This window comes from Lutra lutra, chromosome 14 (genome assembly GCF_902655055.1).
Source record: "Lutra lutra chromosome 14, mLutLut1.2, whole genome shotgun sequence".
NCBI lineage: Eukaryota > Metazoa > Chordata > Mammalia > Carnivora > Mustelidae > Lutra > Lutra lutra.
This window is the reverse complement of record NC_062291.1, coordinates 78,983,662-78,997,959: the sequence shown is the minus strand read 5'-3', so window position 1 is coordinate 78,997,959 and position 14,298 is coordinate 78,983,662. Positions and strand designations below refer to the sequence as shown.

At 45.0% G+C, this 14,298-nt stretch overlaps 1 long non-coding RNA gene across 2 annotated transcripts; it reads right to left on the bottom strand.

Moving 5' to 3' along the window:
- Positions 1–949: 949 nt before the first annotated feature.
- LOC125085255 (uncharacterized) lies at positions 950–13,971 on the bottom strand. 2 transcript variants are annotated; one of them, XR_007122833.1, is made up of 3 exons: positions 13,960–13,971; positions 13,050–13,052; positions 950–2,198 (listed from the first exon to the last, which is right to left on the bottom strand). It is a non-coding gene; the product is annotated as an uncharacterized LOC125085255 (long non-coding RNA). The 2 variants fall into 2 exon arrangements; XR_007122832.1 differs by lacking the exons at positions 13,050–13,052; positions 13,960–13,971 and adding an exon at positions 2,773–3,047.
- Positions 13,972–14,298: the final 327 nt, after the last annotated feature.

The following is a 14,298-nucleotide window of genomic DNA, read 5'->3' as shown; positions in this document are numbered from 1 at the left end:
TAGCACCCAGAGGGGGAGAGGCCCCCCCTTGGTTCCATCTGACGCACAGTGTGAGCCGTACTTGAAGGGCCCCACTGCGTGTGCATATTCTGAGAATGAGAACTGAATTTCAAATTTTCTTCCTTCTGCTTCTCTTACTGCCTATCGCTGGCCGCATCCGTGCCAGGGACCAGGCAGGGTGCCCCTTCGCGAGTCCGGTCATCCATCTTTACAACCTCCCTGTGAAGTAGAACATTCCCATCACCATTTACAGAGAAAGCAGCCAAGGCTCTAGGTGGGGGTAGAGGGGGGGTGGGGGGCTGAGGGGTAAATAACTCATCCAAATGGCAGAACCGGGTTTTCAGCCTGGGTCTGTCTGACTCCAAATCCTTTGCTGTAAATCAGTGGTTCTCAATCTCTGATCTCGGGACTCCTATACTCTCTCTCTCTTTTTTTCTTCCAAGTTTTTGTTTAAATTCAAGTTAGTTAACATACAGTGGAGTGGGGGGTTTCAGAAGTAGAATTTAGGGATTCATCGCTGACATCTAACACCCCGTGCGCATCACAACAGGCACTCTCCCCAACGCCTATCACCCATCTCACCCGTCCCCTCACCCCCCTCCCCTCCAGCAGCCCTCATTTGTTCTCTGTCATTACGAGTCTCTTATGGTTTGCCTCCCTCTCAGTTTTTACCTCATTTTATTTTTCCTTCCCTTCCCCACGGTCATGCTTCAGTCTCACATATGAGGGAAATCATACGGCATTTGTCTTTCTCTGACTGACTTACCTCACTTGGGATTCCTATCCTTTCTTAAAAATTATTGAGGATTTCCCAAAAAGGTCTTGTTAGCATGCGTTACAGCTATCAATATCTATCACATTAGAAATTAAAGTGGAGAAAATACCCTGGTGTTTTTGTGTCACATAAAAGGTATTTATGTCACATAAAAGAGCAATCATGAATGTGTCGCATAGAATGCAAGTAACTTTTAAAGTGAATCTGAACGATGTTTTCCAAAACAAAAAGAGAGTGAAAAGTGGCATTAGTGAACATCGTACGGACTTTATCACAGCTGGGTTCTTGGACCTGCTTATGCCTTCAATCTGTCCCAACACCACAACTCACAGAGCCTCTGGAAAACACCGTACACTTTTGAGACAATGAGAATGAAGAAGGCAAATAGCTCTGAGTGTTGTTAGGGAAATCATTTTGAAGCCACGAACCCCGGGAAAGGTCTCTGGGACCCCCAGGAGTGCCTGGGCAGTATTTTGAGAACCACTGCTCTCAGCTGGGAAGCTCTGTCTTGCTGGCATGCTCACTTGTCTGGGTACTATTTGTCTGCTACACAGTCTGGATGTCTTGCGTTCCTGTCTGGTGTTGGGTAATGTGAGGGGTAGAGCATGGGCAGTCACTGAGCTGGGCTCTGCCCCTGAGCTCCTGGAGAGAGGCAGTGCTGGTCCGGCGAGCAGCCTAAATTCTCCACACTGTAGAGGGGACCCGGGAGGCCTTGGGCATCCTTGACCTGTATCATAAGAATTTGCCTGCTGGGCTTTATGACAGTCCTATGACCTGAATCACCAACATTTATTTTCAAGGAAAAAGAAAGAAAATGATATACATTTCTCTAGTACATTTGGGATCCATAAATATCCCTGTTGGCTTGTGGAGGAGGAGGGATGGATAGGTGGAACATGGGATTTTTAGGGCACTAAAAGTATTCCGCATGATTCTCTCATGGCGGACCTAGGTCATGACACATTTGCCATTTCCAACACTAAGAGGGAGCCCTAAAGTGAATGAACTATGACTTAGTTAATCATGTTTCAATATCAGTGCATCAGTTATAACAAATGAACCACATTAATGCAAGATATTGATAACAGGGGGAAATAAAGAGGGAGGGTCAGTGGGTATGTGGAGCTCTGGACTTTGTGATCATTTTTCCGTCAAGTTTAAACTTCTCTTAAAAAACAGAACAGAAAACAGAACCTCGCTGCCGCTCTGGATTGCCACCAGAGGCTCTGTGGTTTGGGGGCTGGGGTGGGGTCCCCCAGACGCCCCTGGGCTGCCAGCCTGACTATGGCTCCGTGCTGGGAAGCCGCACCCGATCACGCATCCTGACCCCAGACGAGCTGTTCTCTTGGGATCTTTCTCCCATGGTCTGCAGCTCCCACAAGTCTACGGCAGTGTCATCAGCTTGGCTTTGGACGGTGTAATTCTGGTGGCAAGACTGGTAATTAGAGGATTGTGAAATAGACTCCTGGCGTTGTTTAATTACTTGAGAACATCAGCTCATCATCATGGGGCGTAATGGGCCTCTGAAGCACACTGAAGCGGGCACCCTGTGTCTGGGGCTGGGGGGCCTCCTGGAGGCGGGTCTGGACGGGGAGCCCTAGCTCTTCTCTCCAGGCCACTTGGGGCGGGAATCAGCAGGAAGGTGTTGGGTGATGGCGGGATGGGTTGGAGGATGTGGCTGGTGGAAGTGTGAGAACTGCTAGTTTATCACCAACTCAGGCAGACAGTCCTGGGCTTGCTGTGCCCCCCTCCCCCTCCCCCTATTTCCCCCCTCCCCCACACCTCCCCAGTCTTCTCTTAGACAAGCCGTGTTCTGGAGATTGGCATCTTGCTCTCCTCGGTCCCTGGACATCTGAGGATCCAGGACAGGGACTAAGGTGTGGCCAGAGAGGCGCCCAGGCCGGGGTTTTGAGGAAGTGTGGCAAGGGCAGGCTTGCCATCTGCAGTGAAGGGGTTTTGGAGCCCAGGTCCGGCCCAGCCCCCACACCACGCCTTACCTTCTCCAGAGGCCGCACCTGACTTCCCCACACCTGAGTTGCTGAATCCTTCTGAGTGTGATCTCAGTTATTTCCCCCGGCACCCATCTCCTTCCCCAGTTCCTTCCAGGCTGGCAGTCTCAGGAAATGCGCTGGACTCTGGAAGGTTCTTTCCACGGTCCAATGAGCACACAGGCTCTGAGGGGGGAAAATGTGCTTAGGAGACAATAAGAGGTTGTTCTGAGTTTGAAAGCAGAGACCCTAGTGACAAGCCATGGGGGAGGCTTTCTCAAAGGCTTTCAGGAAATTTTCTGCTTTCCCTGGGAGGGGGGTGAGAGGGTAGGGGGCAGGGGGTGCTCTTTGTGAGGACAGGTATTGCAGAGACCCTCTCAAAGAATTTGCTTATTTGTTTGTGGGTTTTGTTTTGTTTTGTTTGGTTTGGTTCTCTCTTTGCTCCAGCTTAATTAGTAATATTATAACTTTCAACTTAATCATTGACCTAAACGAGTTGCATTTTTATCTCAGCAGGAGTCTGGCTGGGCTGAAGGAAGTAGCCAGGGGAGCTGAGCAAGAGGGGAAAATCTTACTCCGAGTATTTGGGCCGGCAAGTGACACCACTTCTGCTCTGAGATAAGATGGAGACATTTTCAAGCTATGTTTTAAAATCATAAAAACCAGAGTCTCCTGCTGGAGATAAGCTATGTATGTTGGTGCAGAGCATCTGGGGGCAGTAAAAGAGGAAGGTTACACCAGCATTGCTGAGGTTATTGCTGAAACCAAGATTATAAGTAATTAAGGTTTTGAAAGTTTTGTCCAGGTGCACAATAGACGACTCAGTATCTTGGATGCCTGAGCTGGGGTCAGGTTAACTATTAAAAGAGGACAAAAGTATTTTCTAACAAAACCTGCAGTTTACTAAAGCCTACCGTACCTACTGCTTTGAGCGTCCCTCCCCTTTCTCCGGCTCTTGGAAGATCCAATGTTGATTCATTCCATGCATAGATTAATGGTGTTTTGCTTCGGTGTGAGGTTAAATTGGCTGCTCGTTCTTCCCACCAGCCGGGATGGATGTCCCTCACTGCAGTGCTCGCTATGGCCAACGGACTCCCAGCCATAGGATAAATGGGGACCAATGACCATTGCATTTCTTCCCCACCTTCAACTGCCTCTGCTAGAACTAAGTGCTGGGTCGGCACAGGAGATTCTTGTTTGCTTTCTCAGAAAGAACGGATTGTGGAAGCATGCGAACCGTAACTGTCATGTGCCTAAAATCTTCTTTATAGACATCCTTTTTCAGTAGCTTTGATCTGGAGGATGCAATCACATTTTCCCTGAAAGTAGACATCATCGAGAAAAACACGGAAGAGAAGAGCATGCCCTTCATGCTCTTCAATAACTCCTCAAATTGAATTTAAAATGTCATTTAATTATTTTGAATTACCCCCTAATTGCCCCTTCTCTATCTCCTGTTCTCGTCTTGAGCTGTAAAGGGTATTAGCATCCTCTGTGCTGTGGCCCTTCTGTATCTCAGAGGAGACATTTTTTTTTTAAGATTTTATTTATTTATTTGACAGAGATCACAAGTAGGCAGAGAGGCAGGCAGAGAAGCAGGCTCCCTGCTGAGCAGAGAGCCCAACGCGGGGCTCGATCCCAGGACCCTGGGATCATGACCTGAGCCTAAGGCAGAGGCTTTAACCCACTGAGCCACCCAAGCGCCCCGTCTCAGAGGAGACATTTCATTCACAAAGCAAAACTTTTCACTTGGTTTAAATTGGTGTGGAATGACTTTTCTCAGGATCAGAGGGTTTCAATATATATATTTTTTATTTTCCAAATGTCAGTTGACAAGAGGATGAAGAAAATGTGATACACAGTAAAATATTATTTAGCCTTATAAAAGAAGGAAATCTTGCCATTTGTGACAACACGGATGAAACTGGAAGACGTTACGCTAAGTGACATCAACTAGACACAGAACAATGAGTGTTTCATGACTTCACTCATATGTAGAATCTAAAGTAGCCAAACTTACAGAAGCCCAGAGGAGAAAGGTGGTTGCCCAGGGTTGTGTAATGGGGAAAATCGGGAGATGTTGGTCAAAGGGTATAAACTTTTTGTTATGTGAGATGAGGAAGTCCCAGGGATAGAGTGGAGGACATGGTGACTATAGTTAATACTTTTTTTTGTATATTTTGTATTTGCTGAGAGGGTGGGTGCTATGTATTCTCACCACACACACACACACACACACACACACACACACACAAACACATACACACACACACAAACACACACGTAACTATGTGCAGTGATGAATATTTTCATTAGCTTGATTGCGGTGATCATTTCACAATGTATATGTCTATCAAGCATCAAGTTGTACATCTTATATATAATTTTCATTTGTCAATTATATCTCAATAAAGCTAACAGTTGTTTTACAAAAAGACGTTTTAACACTCATTTGAGCAAATGGGTACCACGGTGGTCACGATGCCTGTGTTGCAGGTGCCATACACCTGCTCCAAAAGGAGACACTGTCGAAGGAGTCAGGGGTAACCCCCAGAACTCTGGGGCCGGGCAGCTGCTGGGGCTCAGGAACAGGCTCACTCCGTCCCCTATGGGCTGAAATGCTCCCTGCCTTTCTCTGTCTTAGCAAAATGAGCTAAGAGTAACATACAGGGATGCCATGACCAACTGGAACCCTCAATCAGCCAGAAAAATATTTTTCCTCTCACTTTAGGGGCAGCTGGAAGACAGTCTAGCGGCTTATTTCAGAGTCCTGCTCTTGGTCTAAGTTCCCAGGGGGCATAAATACATGGTTGCACCTCCCATTGCTCCGGAATATCTTTTAGATGCTTTTTTATTGTGATAAGATACATATCGCCTCAAATGTACCACTTTTAAGTATAAAATTCAGTGGCACCAAGTACATTCGCAGTGTCGTGCAACCATCACCACCACTCATGATCCTAAACAGAAACTTTGTGCCCATTAAGTAGTAACTCTCCATCCGCCTGTTCCCTGCCCGCCCCTCCCCCCCCCGGTGACCTCTCTGTCTATGCAGTTGCCCATTATAGATAGCTCTTAGGAGTGGAATCATATTTATAGTTGAACTTTTGTGTCTGACTTACTTCCTTTAGCATAATGTCTTCAAGGTTCATCCATGTTGTAGCATGTCTGAGAGTTTCATTCCTTTGTATGGACATTATATATAATTATACATATAATTATATATGTATAGTATATACATATTATATATAATATGTATACACAATATATACAATATGTATATATAGAGGAATTACATATATGTAATATGCATAATATATACAAATGTATATATAATATATGCATAATGTATATGTATATATAATCTGTACATATACATATAAGATACAAATAAGAAATACAAATTTCTTTATATGAAGGAATTATATATAATATATATAATATTTACTATATAGGTATATATGTATACAATATTATATTATATTATATATTATATATTACATATATACATACACATACGCATTATATATATAACATATATATGTATTCCATTCATCTTGGGGCACTTGGTTTGTTTTGGGTTTTGGCTGTCGTGAATAACACTGATAAGAACATTAGTGTACATCAGATATCTTTGGGCAGTGCTGAATAAACATTCACTTTCATAAAAATTAGACTGTTGTAACTCTAATTACAACAACTCAAAATTAAGTTTCCCATCCAAATGGAGGCTGTGTGGAATCATGGAGAGAGAGTGGGCTCCAGAATCCTACAGACTCATCTTTAATGTTGGGCTTTAATGTTCCTCATCTCTGACGTTGAACAAATTATTTAAACTCTCTGGGTTTTAGTTTTCTCATCCAACAAATGACTGATGAAAAAGGCTCAAATGGACATTTCTGGGGTGCTTTGAGAATTTGGTGCTTCCTAAATTCACTTCACAATCAAGAAAGCGCCTATAACACTTTTGAAAAGCAGATTTCTGAGCCTCCGCCCGGAGCCACTGACTTGGGAAATGTGGGCGTGAGGTCTGCAGGGTTGCAGCTTTACCACAGTCTTCAGCCGATGCTGATGAAGCCACGTTTCAAACATCCCTCAAGTCAAGTGTATGAAGCCAACCCTTCATCCAGGACTTGACACAGAGGAGGGGCTGAGGAAATGCTCATCTCCCTTCCACCTCTTCACACTGGACAGAGGAAGAAAGGACAGAGGATGACTGCATATTATGCAACAGTGACCCTTTCATGTGACAACAGCAAAATTCAAATGGTAAGTTGTTTCTAAAGAACTCACCCGTGACCTCTGGCTATAAGGTCGGTGGTTGCCGGCCGCTCAGGTTATAAAATCGTCCCCTTGATCTACGTATCTCTTTGGTTACACATTTGGGTACAATTGTGTTGTGTGCAATTCAGATCCTCCGATGAGGTGCTGGGTGACAAGGGCTGGAGGAAGATGCCACACCATGCTCTGCGGCCGAGGGAACTCCTTAGAAACGGTCACCCAAACCTGAGACGTCAATGAAAAGAAACAACCAGCGAATTCGTATCAAACAAACCAGATGGATGTTTTTTTGTTTTGTTTTATTTTTGTATTCTTCAAATTATAAAAGGAGTGGACAGAGGGAATGTAGTAGATGTAAATTTGTTCCAGGTTCGAAAAAGCATATTTGTGTCTTATGAAATCTTATGAGAAAAATGTAATTCAAATTGGCTTGGAGATGAGGGCTGTCAAATAGATTGAAAGCTGGATTATAAACCAAGACTAATGAGAGCTTGCAATGTGCGCAAAGTTAGGGATGGAGTCCAAGAGAATCGCTACAAGTTCTTACAGGGGAGGTAAGCAGCCTATTAATTAAGGTAGCAGATGGTAGTAAATTGGGAGATGTTTCAGATTCCAAGGACAGAGAAAGAAATGAAAGCATGGGATCTGTATTGGGTAGTTAGAAACTCCGGCACGAAATCAATGACAGGAAAATAATAAGAGCCACAGGTGGTCTTGGGAGTGAACAGTATTTGGAATACCATGGGAGTTAGAAAGAGACTAGAAATGTTAGTGGGATGGCTTAGAAGCTTCTGGAGAAAAGGATCCATGCCGCAGTAGCATCGTTTCAGAGATCCTGCAGGTTGGCTTGGGTACGTGTGGTAACGAGCTTCTGGGTAAGTGGGGTGTTAAGAACTCCTCAGTGAGCATTTGCAAACAGGGAGGTTGCTGAATAGAAAGAGCTAAATTGCATGTAAATTGAAGAAGTAAATTAGCACTGGGGGAGAAAGAGGGCAAGTGAGAGAATCAGTGTGATCTGACCAGCCTAAGAAGGCAAGGGGGGAAGTAGCTAGAAGGAGGGTTTTGGAACTCTCGGAGCAGAGACCATCATTGACTCCTCCATTTATTTTCAGTTAATGGCTTAGCCTCTTTGAGACTCTTTCCCCGTTAATAAAATGAGGATGATATTTCTTCCCTCCAATAGGTATTGTCATCTGGATGAGATTTGTCTATAGATCGGCCGGCACATCGTAAGTTTTGAACACACGCATGTTACCTGCATGACAAGTGTGATGAGTATGTACTTGTAGGAGGGGGTGGTGACAGGTGTTTGGGGAAACTTTGGGAAGCAAATGTCCCCATTTCTCATCTTCCATATGCAGAGAAGTTGGTTGTACTTGGTTCTTACGACAGGGGAATCACATCTAACTCAGGGGTCCAATTTGAGAGCCATTGCGTGAAGCTAGGATCACATAGCATCAAAATTATCCTTGAAAATACCCCCAAAGTGCCCGTAAGGTATAATACTATGCTGTCTGTCTCTCATAAATTTCCCTTTGGCCAGTTTTCCCACAGTGTTGGAATTGGTTGAATTTTTTATCTTGCAGTTGAGCCTCAGGTGAAGTTGTTGTCTTGCATTTTGGTCCATGCTATATGAAAGATGCTTCTCTCTTGATGTGAAAATGGCACTTGGCATGGTAGGACACTCACACCAGAGGGACACGCAGGAATGGAGGGTAGAGCTGGGGCTCCCAGTTCATGCTGACTCCACACCTGTGATGGGCAGGTGCAACTTTGCACCTGGGCCTCTCTTAGAGATTGTCTTGGTCCATGCCGGCTGATAGGCAATAGACCATAGACTGGGCGGCTTAAAAAACAGACATTTATTTCTCACTGATCCGGAACCTAGACATCCAAGAATGGGGTGATGGCAGGTTCTGTATTTACTGTGGGCCTCTTTCCTGTGGCGTCTTCTGGCCGTGTCCTCATGGGGTAGAGAGAGTAACTCTAGCTCCTTTCTCTTTATAAGGCCAGTAATCTCATCATGGGGACCCATCCTTGTGACCACATCTGAACCCAATCACCTCCCAAAGGCCCCACATTCTAAAACCTCCCCCTTGTAGGTAAGGGCTTCCACATAGGAGTTTGCAGGGGGGTGCGTGTCTATTAACAGAGCTGTATGCAGACCTTTCCTGAGCTGATGTGACGTCCTCACTCAGACTGGCCATCTGGTTGTCAGCTTTTCTTGTGGAGGAAGAAAATGTACACAGCAAAGCTCCACGTTGGTCAGCTTGCTAGGTCTCTGCTTAGCTGGTTATGCTGGATTCTCTGGGGCAGTATCAGAGGGCGGGAGCCCCAGCCGGCGCTGCCTGCTTCGACCCAGCACGAGTGTGGGTGACCAGCGTCAGCCTGACTATGCACCTGGGGAAACGAGGTCGACCAGCCTTGGCAAGGCCTGTGCCTGCAGCTCCATGGCCCTTGGAGGGGAGTGTGTTTCTCTCTGAAGCCTGGAGAGGCCCCACGTGTGGGTCTGTTTCTCTGCTGCTACCGCCAGGAAGGTCAGTTAAAGTAAAGCTTGATCATTGGGGGCACTTGGCTGGCTCAGCCAGTAGAGTATGTGACTCCCGATCTAGGGGTTGTGAATTTAAGTCCCACACTGGGTGTACAGCCTACTTAAAATAAACAGACAAACATAACTTGGCCAATTAATGCATTTATTTATTTATTTGTTTGTTTGTTTGTTTGGCTCTGCACTCAGCATAGAGCCCAGTGCAGGGCTCAGACTCACAATGCTGAGATCAAGACCTGAGCTGAGATCATGAGTTGGACACTTAACCCAGGCTCTCCTCAACTAATGTATTTAAAAGAAAGCAAATGACACCATGTATACCCACTGTTCTGCAGTGGTGTTTTTGTCTTTTTTTTTTTTTTTCTTAAAAGTGCATCTTGGGGATTATTTCCATTGGTATATAACAGACTTCCTCATCCTTTTTTCAGTCGAGGTGAAATTTACATAACCTAAAATGTCCCGCTTTAACCAATTAGCAACGCACAATTCAGTGGCTTCTAGTACATTCACAGAGCTCTGCAACCAACACCACCATCTAATTCTAGAACATTTTTATCCCCTCTGAATGAAACTCCATAATCGTTAAGCAGTCACTAGCCAGCTCCGCCCTGCCCAGCCCCCAACAACCCTTGATTTTCCTTCCTTCTCCACGAATTTACCTATTCTGGAAATTTCATATAAGTGAAAGCATACACTATGTGGCCCTTTGTGTCTGGCTTCTTCACTTGTGTAATGTTTTCAAGCTTCACCCATGTTGTAGCAGGTATCTGGACTTCATTCCCTTTTAATGACGAATTACATGCCATTGTACAGATAGACCACGTTTCGTTTCCCCATTCATCCATTGATTGATATTTGGATTATTGTCACTTTTTTGGCTATTATGAATAATGCTGCTATGAGCATGCATGCATAAAAGTTTATTTGAACACCTGTTTCCAACTCTCTTGGGTATGCACCTAGGAGCGAAATTGCTGGATAGTAAGGTGATTCTTTTTTACTTTTTGAGGAACCATCAAACTGTTTTCCAAAGCAATTGTATCAATTTTTAAAAAGGTTTTATTTATTTATTTGAGAGAGAGAGAGTAACAGTGGGGCGGGAGGACCAGCAGAAGGGGAAGCAGACTCCCTGCTGAGCAGGGAGCCCGATGCAGGGTTCCATCCCAGGACCCTGAGGTCATGACACTAGTTGAAGGCAGACACTTTGCTGACTGAGTCACCCAGGTGCCCCCCCGGCAGTTGTATTGTTTCAGTAGCAATGTAGGAGGGCTCCAGATTTTCCACATCCTTGCTCAACAGTTATTTTCTATTTTTATTATAGCCATCCTGGTGGGGTGTGAAGTAGATTCTTGTGGCTTTTATTTGCATGTCCCTAATGACTAATGATGCTGAATATCTTTCTGCATGCTTATTGGCCATCTGTGTTTCTTTTCGGAGAAATGGCTACTCAGATTCTTGTGCAAGTTTTTAATTGGGTTGTTGTTTTTGCTGTTGTTGAGTTGTAAGAGTTTTTTATATATATTCTGCCTATGGGACCCTTCTCAGATAGACGATTTGCAAATGTTTTTTTTCCATTCTGTGGGCTGTCTTTTCGCTTTCTGGATACTATACTTTGAGTGCACAAACATTTTTAATTTTGGTAAAGTCCAATTTATCTAGTTTTCTTGTTGTTGGTTGGGTTTTAGCGTCACTTCTGAGAATTCATTGCCAAATCCAAGACTATGAAAATTTACTCCTGTGTTGTCTTTTAAGGGATTGTTTTAGCTCTTACATTTAGGTCTTTGATCCATTTTGAGATAACTTTTACATATAGTGTGAGGTAAGGATCCAACTTCATTCTTTTGCTTCCTTTAAAATATCTGCATAGCAATCTCCCCCATAGTTTTTTGATCAAGTTTCTACTCAGATGTTTGGGTTACTTCCAATCTTTTACCACTAAAAACAATAATACAATAAGCATCCTTGTATTTAATCACTTCCTATATATCTGGGCATATTTGTAGGCTAAATTCCTAAAAGTAGAATTGTAGGATCAAAGGTTGATTGCCTTATTGCTCTCCCTAGAGGCTGAGTGGATGCCTTCTAGCACTGGGTGAGGATATGTTTCCCCACATCCTTGCTAATCTTTGTAGGTCATTACCAACCAGACTGGTAGTTTTAATTTGGAAAGTTCTTATTATGAACAATGTTGTACACCTTTTAATATATCTTAAAAGCCTCTTGTAATTTCCTTGCTATGAATTTTTCATGCCCTTTGCCTTTTTTTTTTTTTCCTGTTGGATGATTGTTCTTTGTTTTGTAGGAGATATTTATAAAGCAAATGAGACCTGTGCCTGTAATATGCTTGTCATTTACCTTTTAGCTTTAGTAATGATGTTGATTTTCTTCTTTTCACTCCTTTTAAGAATTTTGAGCTAAGTGACTACTTAAAACAGCCTTACCTATTCCAATATTGTAATATTATTTTGTGAGTTCTTCTCTGGTATTTTTTTTTTTTTAAAGATTTTATTTATTCATTTGACAGAGAGATCACAAGCAGGCAGAGAGGCAGGCAGAGAGAGAGGAGGAAGCAGGCTCCCCGCTGAGCAGAGAGCCCGATGCGGGGCTCGATCCCAGGACTCCGAGATCATGACCTGAGCCGAAGGCAGCGGCTTAACCCACTGAGCCACCCAGGCGCCCCTGGTATTTTTTTTTAAGATTTATTTATTTATTTGACAGACAGAGATCGCAAGTAGGCAGAGACACAGGCAGAGAAAGAGGGGGAAGCAGGCTCCCTGCTGAGCAGAGAGCCCGATGCGGGGCTCAATCCCAGGACCCCAGGATCATGACCTGAGCTGAAGGAAGAGGCTTTAACACATGGAGCCACCCAGGCGCCTCTTTCTCTGGTGTTTTTATGATTTCAATATATTGTTTACTCACTCTTTGATATGGAATTTATTTAGTTATATGGTGTGAGGTAGGGATTCCTTTTCACCTCTAGATAAGTGAGGTAGTTGCTTTTGAGGTCAGAAGTCCTCAGTTTCCCACAACAAACAAAGCAATAAAAGTTAAGTTGTGGCCTAAGGAAGGCCCAAATCTAGTTCATTGTTTGGTCTAGGCTGGAAGGAGCATCTCTGTGCCCTGGCTTTATCTGCTTGAGGGAGCAAGCCTCTAGAGGCAGGCAGGCAGTGTAAACATGCTGTTCTCTCAATACCTAGCTAGTTGTAGGACTCTGCTTAATACCTCATTGTGTGGCTTTGCTAAAACTTTTCATCTCTCTATCGTGTTTTTTCCTTATCTGTAAAACAAGTATCGTAACAGTACCACCCCTGCAGTAGGGTGCTGAGAAGGAAACAAAGCCCTACACGGAAACCGCTCCGCACAGTGCCGCTCCGCACAGTGCCGGGCAGGAAGCAAACACAGCAGAGCGCGTGTTATCACCATCACCACTGTGGGCATCATCCCCTTATCTGAACACCTTCTGGTGGCTCCCACCACAGGGCTGCCCTTTCTGACATAGAGGGGCTGGCTGTGGGCTCCTTCACCTGGAGTGGCGCCATCATTTCTCTGGTCTTCTCCCAGGGGAGCAGTGGTAACCTAGGCCACCCTGGGCAGGGGGTTGGGGGGGGTGGGGGGTCGTTCTGGGCTCTTTTGTACCTTAACAATTTCTCAGTCTTTAAAATTAGACAAAATCAAATGAAAAACAGAAATCAAGGGTAGCCCTGAACGGAGATGAGATTTCACAAAGGGTTAGCACCAAGCTTGGTGATTTGTAGGTAGTAAACTGAGGTTGGGAGTGAGAAAGTGAATACATAACCCCAAATGGATGATTTTCTGCTGGGCCAGGACCCGGGGTCCTGATTAGCTTGAACCCCACAAACATGGCCCCTGGCCCCACTGTCATCAGATTATGGTGGCAGGGAGACAGGGCCACAGGGATTCAGTCACTGCCTCCCCTCACAAATTTTTTTTTTTTATTAAAGATTTTATTTATTTACTTGACAGAGACAGAGAGATCACAAGTAGGCAGAGAGTCAGGCAGAGAGAGAGGGGGAAGCAGGCTCCCTGCTGAGCAGAGAGCCCGATGTGGGGCTTGATCCCAGGACCCTGAGATCATGACCTGAGCCCAAGGTAGAGGCTTAGCCCACTGAGCCACCCAGGCACCACCCCCCTCACAATTTTAAAGATAGATAATAAGCCACCTCCGTGTCTGGGAGAGATGGCATCACTCTCAAGGAAGGTGCCTTGGTATCACCTGCCGCTGGGTCATTTGGTGGCCCCCTGGGCGCTCCTCTGTTTCAGTGTCTGAGCAGCGAGTGAGGTCTAAGCTCTGTTGTTTCCCATCAGGCCAGTAGTTGGATGAATGAACCCTGGTGGGTTTTGGTAACCACGACTGTTATTTTGTGACCTTTGGTGAGGCAGGTGCGGCTTTCTCTTCCCAGCCTCGGGGAAGGGAGATACAATTCAGAGAACAAAAGAAGCAAATTCTTGCCTTTTGAGTTTAAAAGGAGAAATAGATGAACAGATAGGGCCCTATGGTTCTCAGGCCTGGGAAGAGCCCCCAGGGAAGAACAAAGAGTTTAGGCTCCGGTGGGTCCTTCCCAAGGGACTGCAGCCTCCCAGCACCCTCTGGGAAAGGGGTGGCCAAGTTGAAAACCCCAGGGCAGGGGTGGTAGGGGGGTGGGGTGGTATCCGAGTTCCGGGGATCTCTGCTCCGCCTCGTCAGT